Genomic DNA, 17988 nt, shown 5'->3' with positions numbered 1-17988 from the left:
TCGTAAGCTACATTTCCTGCTGGCTTCCAATTGCTCTCCTCATTGTGGAAGTTTCCAGTCACATTTTCCAGAGATTTGTCTGCACTTCATTTGATCGAGGCAACTGTATTTCCTGCTCAGAATGTGATCCCTGTACAATGGAGAGAGGAAAACAGAATCGCTGACAAAGCTGAGATCACTTACGGTCTGTTCATAATCAAGAAAAGCTATCCAGATTTTCCAGTCTCCTCTAACTTCAACATTACACCGTTCCCACCCTTCAGGCTCTCTGCCTGTATTCCTGATGAAGGACTGTTGCCCGAAACGTCGATTTTACTGCTCCTCAGATGCTGCCTGAACTTCTGTGCTTTTCCAGCACCACTGTAACCTAGACTCTGGTTTCCAGCACCTGCAGTCATTGTTTTTACCTAGTTGAGTTTAACACTACTGCGAATCGTCTTCCAAGGATGCCTGCCTTGAAGACGTTTTCCTCTTCTCTCTACGATTTCTCCACTCTTCAGGCTCTCTGCCTGTATTCCTGATGAAGGGCTGTTGCCCGTAACGTCGAATATACTGCTATTGGGATGCTGCCTGAACTTCTGTGCTCTTCCAGCACCACTCTAATCGAGACACTGTGTTCCCAGGCTGCGACTTCAGTCTCTGGCCAGCTGCAGTGCTCCTTCTAGCCACAATACAAGCTGGAAGATTAGCAACTCATTTTCTACCGAGAGACCATGCAAACTTTAGGAACCAAAATCGAGTTATATCATTTTCGATACCGTCCGCCCTCTTCCACATTCTTCACCCACCCGCCCATCACATCTCTCCGAAGACAGATCATTGGATTCGAAACGTTAACTTTCCTTTCTCATCAGAGATGGACAAGAGCTGCTGATTTTTTTCAGACCTTTGGCTTTTCTTCAGAGAACTTTGCTTTTCCGTTGTAATCGCCAGACTGCTGGAAGCAGGAGGAGAAGTTCACAGGAGATGAAAAGAATGGCAAGGGTTGGACCTCTCCCATTGTGAAGGTAGACGAGCTAGGCTGGGGTTGTTTATCTAAACACAGCGAAGGCTGAGTGAGAAACCAATTAACGTGAACATTTTATGAAGAGGATAGATATGTATGACAAGGATAAGCCTATATTGGGAAGGAATACAGTGATATAAATGAAAGACGGGAGACAAGATATTTTGAGGAGATTTGGGAAGAATGCTTTCACCTATAGCGTGTTGTTTATCTGGAAATCATTATCTGAACATGTGGTAAAGCTAAGTGTCATGAGAACGTTTCAGCAGTCTGTAGCCGAACACGGGAAGAGCCAGAGCACACGTGGATAAGGACCAGGTACTGGAAAGTGTGACGAAGGCAGACAGACGCGAGGTGGGTGCCCTGAACGCAATGGGTCAAAGACAAAGTTGCATGCTTAAAGTTCGCTGCTGGTGTGACTCTGTGGCGCAATGGAAAGCGCGTTGGCCTTCTATGCCTTTGTTCAGGTTGCGATTCAAAGGTTGTGGGTTCAAGTCCCATCAGAGTCGAGTTTTAGTTTATTGTTTTGAATGTGGTCAGACCAGACTCGGCTGTTATCTGAAAACCGAACAATATTCGTGCAGAAACCCACTGTCTCGAAACGGAACAGTTTCCTCTCACAGATTTACATTTTCGATGCCTATTTGTGATAGAGATCGATAAATATCTGTTAGCCACTAGGCAAAGCGATGATGTGGATAGGCTGGAAAAAGACTTAAAATTGTTGTGTCAGCCATGATGATATCGAATGACGTGGCTGGGCAGGATCGGTGTTCAGAATGGCCTCCTTCTGCTCCTTTGTGTCTGTGCCATTTCTGGCCCAGGCTTTTAAACTATCACAATAAGGACAATATGAATTAACCACCAAGTAATACTTTGGTCTCACCTCCATTTCGCTTCCCTCCCAGCTGGAATAGACAGCTCTTGTTTCAGATTTAGATCAGACAGTGGAGGATTCTCACAAGTTCTCCTTCAGGCTGAACGTTCCTTCACATAGGTTTCCAAGTGGACACGTGGAGCAAGCAATTGCATGGATGCTGGGGATTCAAGGGCAGATTTCCCCTTTGCTGGTCAGGAATTCTGGCCAAGGTAATGAACGTGAAGTTCTGATATTTTGAGTCTTCCTCTGTACTCTTGCGACTTTACTAATTAAACTGAATTTCAATTTGCCCTTACAAAACATTATTCAGTCTTCACTGTTTATACAAACCATGCAACGTGCTCGTGGATGCAGTAGGCTGAACATTATTCACGTTGTGTGCAGTGTGGGTCGATGCACACGTGGAAAAGGACCAGGTACTGGAAAGTGTGACGAAGTCATATGAACATGCCAAAGGACGTTGGTGAAATATCAGTGAATCGAATTTTCTGACGAATTGAAGCCGATAGAAGGAAAATCCCAGTACAGTGGCGACATCACGTTGCCTGTGATCAACGCAGGATACCATGGTATTTGTACGCAGTATTCAATAAAGCCGATTTTCACCACATTTTTCTATATCACTTTCTTGAACCTGATGCTTCATAATCGATGATCCATGATCGGTATAACCTCCTATGCACTATGTTTCATGTCAGATCCACAGAAAAAAAATGAGTAATTGGGTTGAGGGTCCCAGTGGTAAGTTCAGGAGCCATTCGTCACCATTAGATGACAGGTCCAGTGGTGCAATTAGTTAGTTTGCTATACTTGCATGACAGAACGGCAGGACATGAGCTGCCAAAGTTGCGCATTCGATTCTCGCCAGGTCTTTGTTTTACTGATAGTTACCAGAGATGATTGCAACTTCAAGCTGAAGATCAGTTCAAACCCAGAATATTACACTGCAAAAACGTACCGTTGGCCCTAATGTTGCACACACCTATGATGCCAATCTGAAGTCCATCTGAACAGCATTTTACCATTATAATCTGTAAGTTTATCCAATGATCATTTAATTGCCCTGAAGGTTGGTGAGTCTACGACTGTTGAAGGTAAGACGTTCAGCACCCTTACTACTCTCTGAGAAAGGAATCTACCTCGGCATCTATCACCCTCAAATTACATCGATGCGCCCTTGTGCCAACCATCACCATTTGAAGAAAAAGGCCTTCACTGTCCACCTTACGTCAACCTCTGATCATCTTTTATGTCTCTATTAATTCACCTCTAAAATTTTTCATCTCTATCAAAAACAGCCTCAAGTCCCTCAGCGTTTCCTCGTTAGACCTTCCCATCATAGAAGGCAACATGCTCGGAAATCTCATCTGTACCCTTTCCAATGCTTTCACATCCGTCCAATAATGTGGCGATCAGAACTGCACGCAACTCTGCAAGTTTGGCAACAGCAGAAACATTTCTGGAGATGCAAAGGGGTCATTTGGCCCTGAAACTTAATCCCTCTCCCAATAAAATCTAACACACTGTGCTCCTTGCAAGCAAATCGATCAACGTGGATGTTAACTTTCATAGTTTTACGTATATAGGCACCGAGACCTCTCTGCTCATCTAAACTTCCAAGAATATTACAATTAGCCTAGAACTCTTTATTCTTGTTGCTCCTTCCAAAGTAAATCATCTCACACTGTTCCATATTAACCTCCATTTGCCACCTCTGAGCTCAGATCTGCAGATTATCCATGTCCCTCTGTAATCCGCAGCAGACTTTGGCACTGTTGATAATTCCATCGAGCTTAGTGTATTCAACGAATTCACTCATCATTCATGACCCTAATCCAGGTCATTTATAAAAGTGACAAACAGCAGTGGATCTAAAAAGGAACCTAGTGGTACACCATGAGTAACTGAACTCCAGGATGAATATAACCCATCAACTACCACACTCTATGTTCTTTCAGCTGGCCAATTACAGATCTAAACGGCTAAATCACGGTCAATCCCATGTCTCTGTATTTTATGCCAGCTAAAGACTTCTCATGTCTCCTCTTCGTTCTAAGTAGCTCTCTCTTTTGGACAGTCCTGGCCAGCTTTTAATTTTCAAGTGCCCTATTTCAGCCTTCATATCTCATGTTTACATGCACCTCCTTGTCCCTCTTGACAAGAAATTCAACTTTTTCAGTAAAAATGGCTCAGAGTCTCGACCTCATATTCCCTGCATGACGCACACCTACTTATCAAAGACATGCAGGAGCTCTTCCCTGAACAAGTTCCATTTTTCAGGTGTGCATAACCCCTGCGGTTGCTTTCCCCACCTGGTGCATTCTAACTCTTGCCTGATCGCATCATACTGGCCTTTATCCCGGCGGTAACTCATGCTCTGTGATAAATGTATCTATTCCTATCCATCACTAAATAAACATACCGAATTGTGGTCACTCTCACTAAAGTGCTCACTTACCTCCAAATCGAACAGCTGACTTGCTTCATTACGTAGTACCAAATCCAATGAAGTTTTGATTCTTTTTGGCCTGTCTACATGCTGCGTCACGATACCCTCCTGCACACATGGACAAAGACTGACCAATCAGAGGTAATCAAACAATAATATTTGGAAAGTTAAAGTTCCCCACTACAACTACCCTGTTACTTTCGTTCCTATCCAGAATCATCTTTGCAATCTTTTCCTCCATATCTCTAGAACATTTTGGTGGTGACCTCTACTTTCCTGACTTTAATTTCAGCCCATTCTAGTTCAGCAGATTCAGTAGAATCCACACCAAATATCCTTTCTGCTACCATAGTACTGTCTTTGACGAATAACGTCATATCTCCCCCTCTGTAACGACTTTCCTGTTCTTTCTGAAAACTCGAAACTGAGATGCCAGGAACACCCATTCCTTTCAGTGCTCAATTCATGTCTCTGAAATGGCCACAACATTGAAGTCCCAGTTATCAACCCATGACACCTGCTTTTTCACAGATGCTCCAGGCGGTGAAGTAGACACACTTCAAATAACCTTCGTTCTTCCAAATATACACTCGCGAACACGAAAACCTATTTATGACCTCACCACTCACAACTTCCTGCACACTGCAGCTAACATTCAGGTTCGCACTCCGCTGCTGAATTCGTTTAAACCCTTCTCAATCGCGTTAGAAAATACCCCTCAAGATATTGGTACCCTTCAGGTTCAGGTGAAGACCATCCTGTTTGTAGAGGTCCAACTGACTCCAGAATGAGCCACCACTATCCAGATATCCGGATCCCTATCACCTGTACCATCCTTACAAACACGTGTTCTCCTGCTCTCTCTCTCCCTATTCTTTCCCTCACTACGACGTGGCATGTGTAACAAATCAGAGAGAACAACTCTGTTTGATCTCGATCGAAGCTGTCACCCTGGATCCCTGAATTTCTGCCATACATCCACATCAATTTTATGACCTATGTTGTTGGTGCATATGTGAACCACGACCTCGGGCTGCTCCCCCTCCCACTGAAGGATCCTGAAAACACGATGTGAAACATCACCACCCCTGGTAACTTGGAGGGATCACATCAATCATGAGCCTGCCCTGTACCCACAGAAACTGCAATCGGTCCCCCTCACTATTTAGTCCCCAGTAACTATTGCTCTCCTCCCCTCTACCCTACCCTTCTGATCAACAGGGACAAACACTGTACCAGAGACATGTACCCCATGGCTTAGCCCTCGTATGTCATCCCCCCATAAAGTAACAAATACGGTATGCTTGTTACTAAGGGGCACGGCCATAGCGGATGCCTACACTGGCTGCCTGTTCCCTTTTCGTCTCCCGACTGTATCCCATCGACCTTTTTCTTGTATCTGAATTGTAACAGCCTCCATATCACTCCTCTCTTTTCCCCTCAGACTCCCGAAAGATGCAATGTCCAGCTCCAGTTCCCTAATGCAGTTGCCAAGGAGATCGAGTTGGGTACACTTCCCGCAGATTCAAATGTCAGGGACATTACTGTAAAGTCCAAGCTCTCACATTCTACAGGAAGGCCATTCAAATGGCCGACCATCCATTTCTAATGTTCTGAATTCACACACACACACACACACACACAGATATGCGCGTATATATATATATATATATATATATATATATATATATATATATATATATATATATATATTTACAAGTTGCAAAAGAACATTGAGTAAAACAGCATTTATTCTAAAGAAATATGATTTCGTTGAGTGTACTGTCCTTGGGAAAGACCTCAGTTACTTAAGACCAGCCATAAATACTCCCTGAGTGAATATCCATCACTCAATACAGATACAGAGGCGATTTTTGAAGTCGATGGCATTTCTCATATCGCTGAGCCTGCGCTGTGTTAAATTCTGGAAAGGTTTTTTAGCCCGTTTCATATTACTGATATTTATGCAAACTCGCAAAGGCCATTAAAACAATCCACAAAGTAGTGGATTTATCTCATCGGACATTTTGACTGATATCGGAAAAACTGGAATCGAAATGACAAAGATGTTTTTAAGTACTGCTATGAAGATTACAGAATTCAAACAGGAATATTTTTCGTGTCTTGTCACGGTATATTTTTGGGGAAGATGAGTGAGCAGCAAAGGGACTCACTCCCTTCTCTGTGATGCAGCCAAATTTCCCAATGCAACAGATGAAGCAAAAAAGGTGCATTACACACGGCAGGTCAGTTCCAACTCACGATAGTATAGTTTCACTTTGATTATCGCCATCGTTGAAAATATTAGCTGAGTTGGGAGATCAGGATCCTGAGGGTATGCTGAGACATTGCGACAATTAATCACACATTGTTGGCATCACTTTATATCATAAACCTGTTATGTAGCGGACTGAACTAATCGGCTTCCCTTAAATGCTGATCTAACACAAACAGCTCAGTTCTTTTACAAGTTATAGAAGTTCACGTAGAACAAGCTGCTCAACCTTTCCTCACAATCAGCTCATTCTATACTTAGTCGTACTCAGTTGCAGGTGTTATGAGGTTTCTTTCCAATTAACGTTAACCAATTAGAGAGTGTGCACCTCACGCGTACCCATCCTGGCCGCCCAGACTCCCTGTCCCAGTGAAATTCACTCTGCACGCGTCTTTCCAAATATTTTAGAATCGGCTTCTGAATAATTTTTCCTGCGAAAAAGTAATCATTTTCGAGTTCAATGGCTGTAGAGGGAAAAAGAAAACGTGCTCCAAACTTCTCTTTATCATTCATCGCTAGTTTTGAAGTGCTAAACTCTAGACGTAGATCCATCCGAATGAGGGAATTTCCCTCCTGTTTACACTCACCAAATTTACATCGCCTGGAAACCTTCTCTATGGACACAACTCCGTTTTACCTGGTGTCACGCCGTATGATCGATTCGTCTTTTCCACCAACCCATGAAACCCTGCCTTGTCTTTTCAAATGGCATTATCCCTCACTACATCGTTGGCCTCCTTTCCATTTCCTTGTTTCCAAGTAAACGCTGTCCATTCTTCCTGACGTCTTTTCACTCCAGTCATCGTAATCCATGTCGTTTATTATCTCTTTATATCCCAGTATAGAAAGGATGCTGGTCCAATGCAACACATGAAAACCCGCTCTAATGCTGGATACTGCCATTACCAATGTAGGGAAAATGGGAGCTAGTTCAGTCAAAAGTGAATCCGTTGGTTGTCGCACTATGGATCAATCCCTGACTGGGAAGTGCTTTTCCTCACTTTTTTCCCCTGTCTGAACATGTGCTAAAGCAACACAGAAAGGGATCATAGAATGCCTACAGTTCAGAAACATGCAACAAATGCACACCAATCCTCCAAGATTTAACCCTCACAGAACAATTCTTTACACTTTTTCTCTTCATTTGCACCTGAATAATGCACCTTACTGACAGTCGACTCAGTTGTCGGCAAATCATATCTCTGGCGCTTTGAGGCAGCAGTGATAACCAGTGAGCCACCTTGCGGCCCTGTACAATATTGCAACTCACATGCGAACGCGGTTGAAATGCGATTCCTGTCAAATATGCTCTACTTTTGTTGTTGCCCATATCAGGTACAATAATTCCTGATACCGTGACCAAGAAATGAACCCAAACCACAGCAGTGAAAGCGCTGCATCATAACCACTAGTCATCCAGGAAGGACGGCATGTGTAATTGCATCTTCTCTTCACAGCACAGCTTTCTTTCCTTGCGATGAGAATTTTTTTCCAAAAAAGAATGTTCGTGACAAGGTCTGGAGATTTATCCGCCTTTGAACATTTTCTGAGACCTTCAGCAATTATTTTCTTGTAATAAGAAATATTCATCAGTTTGTATTTCCATGATTTCTGCAGTCTCCTTGAGTGCAACATATCTCAAACTGAACTATTCCACCTTGCTTGCATTTGGTCTGTATCTCTCTAATCATTTCTTCTTCATCTAAATATCCAAATGTCTTTCTAATAATGTAACAGCATCTCGATGTACCAATTGCTCCAGCAGTTGATTCCATATAGAAACCATCCTCTGCGTGAAAAGGTTATCTTGCCATTCCGTGTAAATCTTATGGGTTCTGGACTCCCGTATCCAAGGGAAAAAGACCTTTGCTGTTCACCTTCTCGAGAGCACTCATGATTTTATGAATCTCTATAAAGTCATCCTTCGACCTCCGATGCTGCAGTCCGACAAGTCAAAGCCTACACAGTCTCTCCTCGTTATATTACAATCGAGTCCTGGGAAAATGTAAACGCTTTGTTGCATGAAGCAACACAGAGTCGAATGCAAACCAGCCGCTAGAAATATCACCTAATGTCAATTTCTTTGATGATTGGTCAAATAGTTTAAGAGAAGGAATCGTCCTCTTCATACATGGAGAGTGAACATTCGGTCTTGCTTTCTGTACAGTAAAAACTGACGTGAAAAATTCGTTTAATGGCTCTTCCATCTGCTGAGCTCAAACGCAATGAAAACCTCTTTAATCTTTATGGTACTATTTATAGAATTGTTCTCTTGCCAGATATGTACTTGAAGACCCTCTTCGGATTATCTTCAGCCCTGGCCGATTCGATAATTTCATATCCCCACTTTGTCTTCCTGGTCTGCATCTTATTGAAGTCCCGAAAAGAAAGTCATTTGAACCCTGTGACAAACAGATTTTAATCAGCAATGGATTCGAAGGATAGCTGATATTGCAGGAAACTGTACCCGTGGATTACCAGATCAGCCGTAATCTCACTGAATAGTGAGAGCAGACTGTATAGGTTGAATTGCTGACTTCTGCTCTTGCATCTTATTGTATTTTTTTTTCTGGACTTCAAAATGCTTCTGTTTTTCCTTTATCAATATATTTCCCGGGCATTAGAAGAAGAAGATTTCCAGTGCAAAGGCTTAAAACCAAATATCATTTCAGCATCTGATGATGTTGTCCAATTGATTGTTGCTTGAATATGATTCGCTTTTGAACATGGAAGGGAAAAGCATCATTCACAGTGTGGAGAAACTGTGTCTTGTACGTGTGGACAGGGATTCAACAGATAAACTGCCTTGTCAGAACATAAACGCAGTCAGACGAGGTCGAGGTCATTCGTCTGGTTCGAGTGTGGGATAGAATTCACTTGATCCACCACACTGTTTGAACAACAGCATTTCCACACAGGATTTTTTTTAAATGCCCTGAAAGTGGGAAGCGCCTTAAAATCTCTGAGGATCTGTTGACCCATCAACGTGTTGACACGAATGAGAAACGTCAGTTGCTCTCAAAATGGGCCTGGATTCAAGTGGTTAATTCGACTCACTGTGCTCCCGCCATCTCACTGTGTGGAGAGGCTGTTCATCTGCACTGGTGTGGGAAGTGATTTGATGTGAAATCCAAACTACTGAAACAACAGCAAGTTCATAAGTGAAGGAAGTGCCTGGTTTTTACTGTGCTTCATCGTGTGCCAAAGTCTCAACTAGAAGGTTTGGTTTCAATTCCAGCTTACTGTGGAGCTGTACCAAGGAATTTAACTGTTTCTTAATTGGTGATTGACTGATGCCCATTGTGTCTTCTTTCCGATGAAGTTAATAATCCAGAAGAAACTAAATGTGTTCCAGTTTCCTCCTGTTCTACAGCAGCTAATTCATTCAAAATAAATGCTTCAAACATCAGAGAAGTGCCTGCTTTTCTCCACATTCTCCAGACAGGAAATGCTTGTGTGACTGAGAAGTCACAAATGGTGCTAAATAATATGCAGTCAGGTGTGGCATTTGGCGCAATAGTCACCACTGTTTTCTCACAGGGCCAGGGCCCTTGCTTCAACTGCAGTCTTGGGTGATATTTTGTGTGGAGTTTGCACAATCTCCCCATGTTTGTGTTATTTCCATTCCACGGCCCAAAGATGTGCTGGTTAGGAAGATTTGCAATTGCTAAATTATCCAAGGAAGTCTGGGTAAGACACTTAGCGATGGGAAATGCAGGGTTACTGAAGGAGGTTGGCGGATTATTCTGGGCGGGATAGTGTTTGGAAGGCAGGTGTGAACTTTTTGGGTAAATTGGCCCGTCTCAGGGATTCCATGTTTCTGTGAGTCAAATAACCAACGCTTATTTTTTGATTGAACAATAGACATTGAAACAGCTCAGAACGATTGGGACTGAGAGAATAACCTGCAAAACCCCTGCAGTGATGTGCTGGGCTTGGGATGATTGACATTCAGAAATTGCAAGCATTTGGGCTGGATGATTACACCAAGAGTTACATTGTTGAAAGCACACATGTTCTCTTTAAAATAGTGTATTTTCTGAACGTTGAAGGAAATTAAGACTGCATGCTTTGCTCCCTGAATGAAAAGGCTGGGGGACGGGCTGTTCCAAAATAGATACAGGTAACACTTCTCGGTGAAAACCTAATTTTTTTCTTGCTGTTTCGACAACAACTCCCCTTGAAACAATTACATTAAATTATGTCCAGGGTCCCAGAAGCTAATAAATTTTCAATTTTTGTTTTGCTTTGGCATCTGGAATCTAATCAATTTATACAAATTAATGTGTCATTGGAGTGTATATAAACCAATATTTTGAAAACTAGAGTGAGAGCTATTGCTGGAGAGTTACCTGCCTATCTAACACTTCCCTCTCTAAGAAATTAGAAAGCACTCTCTATCAAAAGGTACCTTTTTCTGCAAAACGTACTCTGTAAAAATGAAAGAAGTTGAAACAATTGAGATAAGCAGATAGAAGTTGGAAACAGCGGAGCACATACAAACTGTGTCGACTTGAGATGAAGTTGATGTAATGTATAACAAATGTGTTATTGAAACAGCATGTTAATAGATTGCTTTCAGTTAAAGAAAAGAATATTTAGTTTGTTGATTATTTGTTTACTATTCGCAATAGATTGAAATAAAAAGTTGTTTTTCTTTAAGTGTTGGAATAGATTACGATTTGAGGAGAGGTTTTCCGAATGTTTGCTATTAATTAACGAGGGATTCCACGTCCTCGTTGTAACAATGTTTCCTTTGATTCCAACTGACTCCAGTTTTGCAAAAGCTCTTCAATGACTTCGTCATTCGGACGCACCCTTAATTTCAAGGGCAGTCAGTCTCACCTTGCCTTGTGAGTGCAGTATTTTATCTATTTTGGACTATTTCTGTTATGAGGACAAAAGCTAAGTGCCTCTGATGGAACACGCAGTATCAGACAGCAGCTTATTGTTGACTGAGTACAACCTGAAAGCACAGTTATTACTCACTGCCATCACCTTGCTGATGGTTGAGCATTTATTGACTGGACTAAGGCTTGGATTTGTCCTGCTTTTGTGGACTGGTCACAACTGGGCATTTTTATTAACCTGTATTAATATGAATGTCGTGGTTCCAATGCGCTGTTGTGAAAGCTGGAGCAGGGCATTGAGTATGATGACCATCAATCATTATATCGAAGGGAAAGACAGACGTGAAGGTCCAAATGTCCGCCTGCTATTCCGATATATCAATGCTGGGGACATTTGGGGTGGGAGAACTAGTATAGAATCGTCCAGGGTCTCCATGATTTCACGCTTCTGCCTGGAGATTACTAAAATGTTTCCGTCTTACCTTGTGCACGGATTGTCCTGGGCGCCCCCGTCTGCCCCATGAAAGAGACAAAATTTGAGATAAGTAGCTCATTTCCACTCTGGCTTGTTAACAGTAAGGACCGAGTTAATATCTCCCTTACCTGTCTACGCTGGCACTAGCCTCATCCTCGTTCGCTCTGCGTTTGATGGATTAATCTTTCCGCCCCCTACTCTTAATGGACAGGAGCCGCTGTCAATCACCTGTTTAGCGGACATGTGCAGTATTATGTGAAGTGTTGGTGCAGACACAAACCACGGCCTGGAGCCATACTGGCTGGAACAGGAGGCTTACTAACACTGGGAATGTCAGAAATACCCAATGTTGGCCTAGAAGTCTAAATAAGACTGATTATTACTTTGTATTTGCGTCGGCTACATAGTTTCCTGCAGTAACAAGCACAGTGTGAACATTCCGAGCTGAATCTCGTCGAGTTACAAGGGAGAGGGACTGTGGACAGTATTGAAAATTAGAAACACTGCCTTAAATCATCTCAGTATTTATTAGAGTTAACTAATCAGCATGAAGTGAAGCAGAAAGCAAGATGGCTCTCGAGATGGATTTAAGATGCAGTTGAGTACAAGCGGAAGAACAGGAACGAAGGGAAAACTGGCAGGTTGAGAGAAATCACATTGAAACAACAGTCTCCGGCAGTTAAACATTTCAGCCATGACGTTAAATTGGAGAAGGCAGACAGGAAATTCAAAACAATTTTTCAAAATCATATGGGTACAGTACAAAATTGATGGTGAGAAAGTGTTCCCACTCGGAAAAGCTTTGAGAGGAAGAGTGGAGAATTTTTAAAAAAAAGAAGAAAATGTGATGCAAGAAATAAACTTCACACAATGTCATAGTTAGAATTTGAACTTTTTATGGATCTGTGGTTTGGGCTTTTCCAGTGAAGGACAGTAAAACATTATTTTATAGGGAAAATTACAGGATTACAGCGGGAGAAGTCAGGGTAATAACACAAAATCAGAAAGCATATTCGGGGAATCGTGTTGACCCAAAGGGTTGAATGACCTCCTCTGTACCTGAACAATTCTGTGATTCAAAATTACTCATCGAATCTCCACACAATCACTCAAGAACATGGCACTAATATTTCATATTCAGTCTGGTTGCTGAACAATGCTGTGATTAATTATTTGAGAGAATCATTGACTAACTTGAATTATCAAGCACATCACTGATTCCAGATGCAATTTTTAAAAAAAAAAGATTCATAAATAAATTATCCGTACCAGAATTTCGATTTTGTGGAAGCGCGAGGAAGAATCTGGGAAACAGATTTATAACTTTGAGGTTAACAGAAAGCAAAAACTTTTGACACGAGCTGGTTTCCCTGGCAAAATCCCTGTTCTATATTTGGCAGAGCTGAAGTTTGTGCATTTTTTTCTAATTGATTAGAAAGAGAGTATTTGCTGATGGGAAAATTAAACAAGACACTATACTGAGATCTGAAAGAGCCCCGCGTTTCATCAGCAACTGCACGCTACCTCTCAATGTGTTCATGTGACAAGTTTACTAACATTAGCATTATTGATTCCCGATGTGGGTAAATGGGCCATTCGGCTTATAATGTCCACACCAACTTACTGCACAGCATTCATACGAGAGTCACCCCTTTCCCCACCAACAGCGCACTTTCTAAGACCAGTCAATATAAACCTGAACACTGTGGGCAATCCACTTCACCAGCACACATTTTAACTGTAGGAGGAAATACGCACACTCAAGTGGAGATTGTGAAAATTCCACACAGACTATCACCCAAGACCGAGGTTGAACCCAGATCCTTGGCGTTGTAAGGCAGCAGTGCAAACCACCGTGACAGCCTATTGGTATAAAATTGCAATCGTACATAGAAACTGAGTTGGTGTTCCAATGAACAGACGGCGGAAAGATTAAGAGTCAGTTACGCAGCCATAAATTCACTTGCTTCCAAAATTTGTATGTTTTCCCTGAAACCAATTCTGTGATTGTTTGATGTTTGCAAAGACCAGCCTGCCTCAGCAGCGAATTGATTCAAATATAAGGAAATTTCTCAGCGTTACCCAGGGCATCCTTCTTTCAGTTAGGGTAAGGATCGTGGATGTTACTGATAGAGAGGTCGGAGTAACCTCATATTATTTTGGGTGTGAGCGCCATCACTATCATTCTCATTTCCTCCTCTTAGGTCTCACAGTAAAATCTATGACCGCTGTCTGTTAATATATTTCCGTTTTCCATGGGAACACTTTGATTTTTCACATCGTACTAATTTTCATTAATGTTCCCTGCCTGCAGAGATTCAATGTTAGTTGGACAGGGACATTGGTAAGGTAGCGAGCTCCTCTCTGACAATGGTGGATAGATCTCCACCATTCCTTGAAATCCCTAATTTTGTCTGTTCTCTGCCCTGATCACCTGTGATCGCACACATAAGTACCCCATTCTCACATCCGGAGGGGGGGGGGGGCGGCAAATTAGATACGAATCCAATCCGTTCGTTGATATGGATCAGTTTCTTTTGATTCATGTAACATTTGGCCGTTCTAATTCTGTGATTGAGTCAGTTATTGGTGTCAGGACATGAGCAGAAGCGGTCAAATTTAAAGTGCCCCCGCCCAGGCAACTTTAAATCACATCTACAAACGTGTCTCTCATTCACTTCTAATTGTCACTTTGTACCAGCAACAAAGGCATTAATATTCAGAACAGCAGATAAACTCGCTTCGAATATGTTTACACTGACAGTGGAATGAAAAGTCCATGTTCGGCTCCGAAAACAGATATTCAATGGAAGATTATGCAATGGGGGTGCCAAACTTATGACCTGTTATTTAAAATCGCTCATTCTCCTAACATTGGCAAGTGGACAACACTAACAAGCTACAATCACATCTCTTATCAAGGCCAGGCAACTCTTTAAAAGCCATTCACTGAATTAAATTAACCATCAGAGACCAGCGAATCGGGAACTCACTGTCAGGGTTCGCAGGGGCAGGAACCCACATAACCTACAAAAGTATTCAGATGTGAACTTTTGATGTAAAGGCAAAAAGAAATGCTGGAAAATGGGATGAGGATCTGCAAGCCGTTGATTCTGACAAGAGCACTAGAGGAGATTGATGGCTGATTACCAAACAGTACAACCCCGTTCTACAGGCATCCTTGGTGATCTATTGGTTCGGATTTTGCACTTTTACCACCGCGTCCCGTCTTCGATTCCCTGCCAGCGAATGAGAACTTTATTGTTCCTGACAACGGCAACAGCAAACGCACAGCATCTGTGACATGATTCCTTGCAAAGCCTCGGATCAATTAATCGCCCCGAGAACATCAGAGTCAATGTACTGGCCTCTGACAGAAGGGGCAGATGCCTCGATAATCCCTGCTCCGTCGGTCAGGTCAACCATAATTCTCCTCAGATTCCGCTTCCCAGTGAATTTCTGAAGATTTTAAAACCTGAGATTGGGTATTCTTTTCGTTTCATTGCCATTCCCTGCAGCCACAGCAATTGGATGGCTGGGACTGGAAAGTTGTGCGTGAGCAGCGTTTGAGACTAATCCAGCTTCCTCCTCTGTAATGACTCTGGGACATTGAATCGGATATCCTCAGGGACTTTTATGGAAAGGATTTTTGCTTTTGCCTATCTCGAATTGAATTCTTATCCCAGTTTCACAACAACACTTCATAAGTTTGTGAGAGCCGAAAGCCCTTGCTGCTGAGACCAGCAGTATTCGAACCTGCAATTGCCCAATCTGTAGATAGGCTCATTACCCATTGCGCCACTGGAAACATCTTGGCAAAAGCCTACAAGCCTTGCTGTTGATTCGTAGTCAGGCACGTTACCCATTGCGCCACTGGCCCCGAGCATACTTTGGGCGTGCATGCTGCAAATTAGTGTTGTCAACACGGATATGAACAAGAGCTTTCATGTTCACAAGTTAAACAACTAGCAAAGATAATCACCGTCAATGCTTCACGCCAATGTCCTCAACTTTTTGAAGCAGCGAGTTTCGCAAAGAAAACACATCTGTCCTGATGTTTCTGGCATTCACTCTGTGTCAGATCAAACATTCAATGGGATCACTGCTGATCTGATAAATTTAAACTCCAGTTTCCTCCGTTTCGTCGTTAACTCAAGATAAACTCGAGTGTAATCACAACAATGGATGTTCCCCTTAATTTTCGGAGCTTTCGAGTACTTTCACGACCTGTGAGTTTTCGCAGGAAATTGACTAATATGAAACGAGCTAAAATTCGCTTCTTTAGATCAGTGCAGTGTGAAAGGCCACAGGGAGAAAACATTGCCTCCGTTTCTCTTTGCACAGATTAGATTTCCTACAGAGTGGAAACAGGCATTTGGCCTAACAAGTGCCCACCGACAGTTCAAAGAGTAACCCAGAAGACTCAACGTCCTCTGACAAATACACCTATCAGTATCAGCAATTTTTGCATAGCCAATACAACTGACAATATTTGAATAGAGAGAGAAAATCATAGAACCAGGAGGAAACCCACGCATATTCGACGAGTATGCTCAAAGATCACAGAGACAATCGTTCGGTGCTGGAATGAAACCCGATCCATGCCTCTGGTAGGGTGCAGTGATAATCATTGAACACATCCACGAGTTGAAACTTGGTAGTATTTCTCTTTACAATAGATACATATACCTTGGGAAACATATTCCCTCAATCTTCAAAGATGTGCACTGCTAAGGTCTATTTCACTTCAGATTAAAATAGCTTAGCATCCTTTCCCTCAGCCAGATGTCAAAATGCTCCCTGCTCTCTGTGAACAGGAGCTGGACCCGGTGCGGTTGGACCTCACAGCCTGTTGTCCCAATGTTCCCTTCTCAATGTCAATAGAAACTGCTGCAGGTGAGGTTGGAACTCCCACCCTGATATTACAATAATCCCTGCTGCTCCATGTCAAAAGAAATTGCTCCACGTGAGGCTAAAACCCCCAGCCACGTGTCACAATGCTCCCTGCTCCACAACAATAGAAGCTGCTCCAGGTGTCGTTAGAGCTTCCAGCCTCGGTATTTCACGCACCTCTGTACCGTCATAGATGGACCTCGCCCTCATCGATTACATCACTGTTGCCACAGGTGCGTGTTTTTCCCCATCACAATTTCCACTTGGATCTTCGGGACTGTATCACTCAGTTTCACTGACTCTGGACCTGTGAACTGGGATTACATGATATTTCGCAGCAGTGCTTACTTGATTTTGTGAGCAAATTGGAGAAGAAAACCGATGTTAAACTACATTCCTATTGGAAAATACATTTCAACAATACCCTGCAGTATCCCCTAAGCCTTTGAAGTTTTGTAGAAATTCATCAGTCTCAGCATTCAACAACTCGAAGTTAAAAATTCACCCCACCCTGAGTACTCACATCTCAGACACTGTTTTGGCAGCTATTTCTGTTGTGCCTGTTAAGCTGTTCCTGATATATCCTCTGTCACTATCCTTACTGCTTTTGAATAGTAGTTTTACATGTGGCACGGGAAATGTGCTTTGCCTTGTGGCTACCGCAAGTTCAGCGCCAGTCTGAGTTATGGCAAAATACTTCTTTCACGTTGTATGCTACGTAATGCCTGATGTCCCAATGATCCCTTCTCAATGTCAGTAAAAACTGCTGCAGGTGAGGTTGGAGCTCCCAGCTTAATATTGCAATAATTCCTGCTGCTCCGTGCTTCGCAAATGGGGGTAGGAATCAGTAACATACGCCATGAAAATACGCTTCGAGGCGATGATTTCGCGCCTTCAAACACCCGCTTTCTGCCATCTCAGAGTTTCAGATATCAGGATTCAAACCCTCCTTCCTCGGAGATTTCTCTCCCTCAACAATCACTAACCAACCTTTACGCTGCTCCTGCGATTTCACTGATGCTTTCCACAATCTAATACTTACATTACACCGTGCAATCCATGTTGCTGTGGTGCTGTAGCTGGGTGAACGTGCCTCTAACCAGCATCGGGACCTTCAAACCAGTCGATACATTCAGCTTCTGTGGTTGTGAGATTAATCA

General features: G+C 42.6%; 1 non-coding gene across 1 annotated transcript; it reads left to right on the top strand.

The window, feature by feature from the left end:
* Window positions 1-1423: 1423 nt before the first annotated feature.
* On the top strand, window positions 1424-1515 carry trnar-ucu (transfer RNA arginine (anticodon UCU)). Its single transcript is given in 2 exon segments — window positions 1424-1460; window positions 1480-1515. It is a non-coding gene; the product is annotated as a tRNA-Arg (tRNA).
* Window positions 1516-17988: the final 16473 nt, after the last annotated feature.

Source organism: Chiloscyllium plagiosum, unplaced genomic scaffold, assembly GCF_037043375.1.
Source record: "Chiloscyllium plagiosum isolate Xiang-an unplaced genomic scaffold, Cpla_swu_hap1 HiC_scaffold_18, whole genome shotgun sequence".
NCBI classification, from domain to species: domain Eukaryota; kingdom Metazoa; phylum Chordata; class Chondrichthyes; order Orectolobiformes; family Hemiscylliidae; genus Chiloscyllium; species Chiloscyllium plagiosum.
This window is presented reverse-complemented; position numbering and strand designations above follow the sequence as displayed.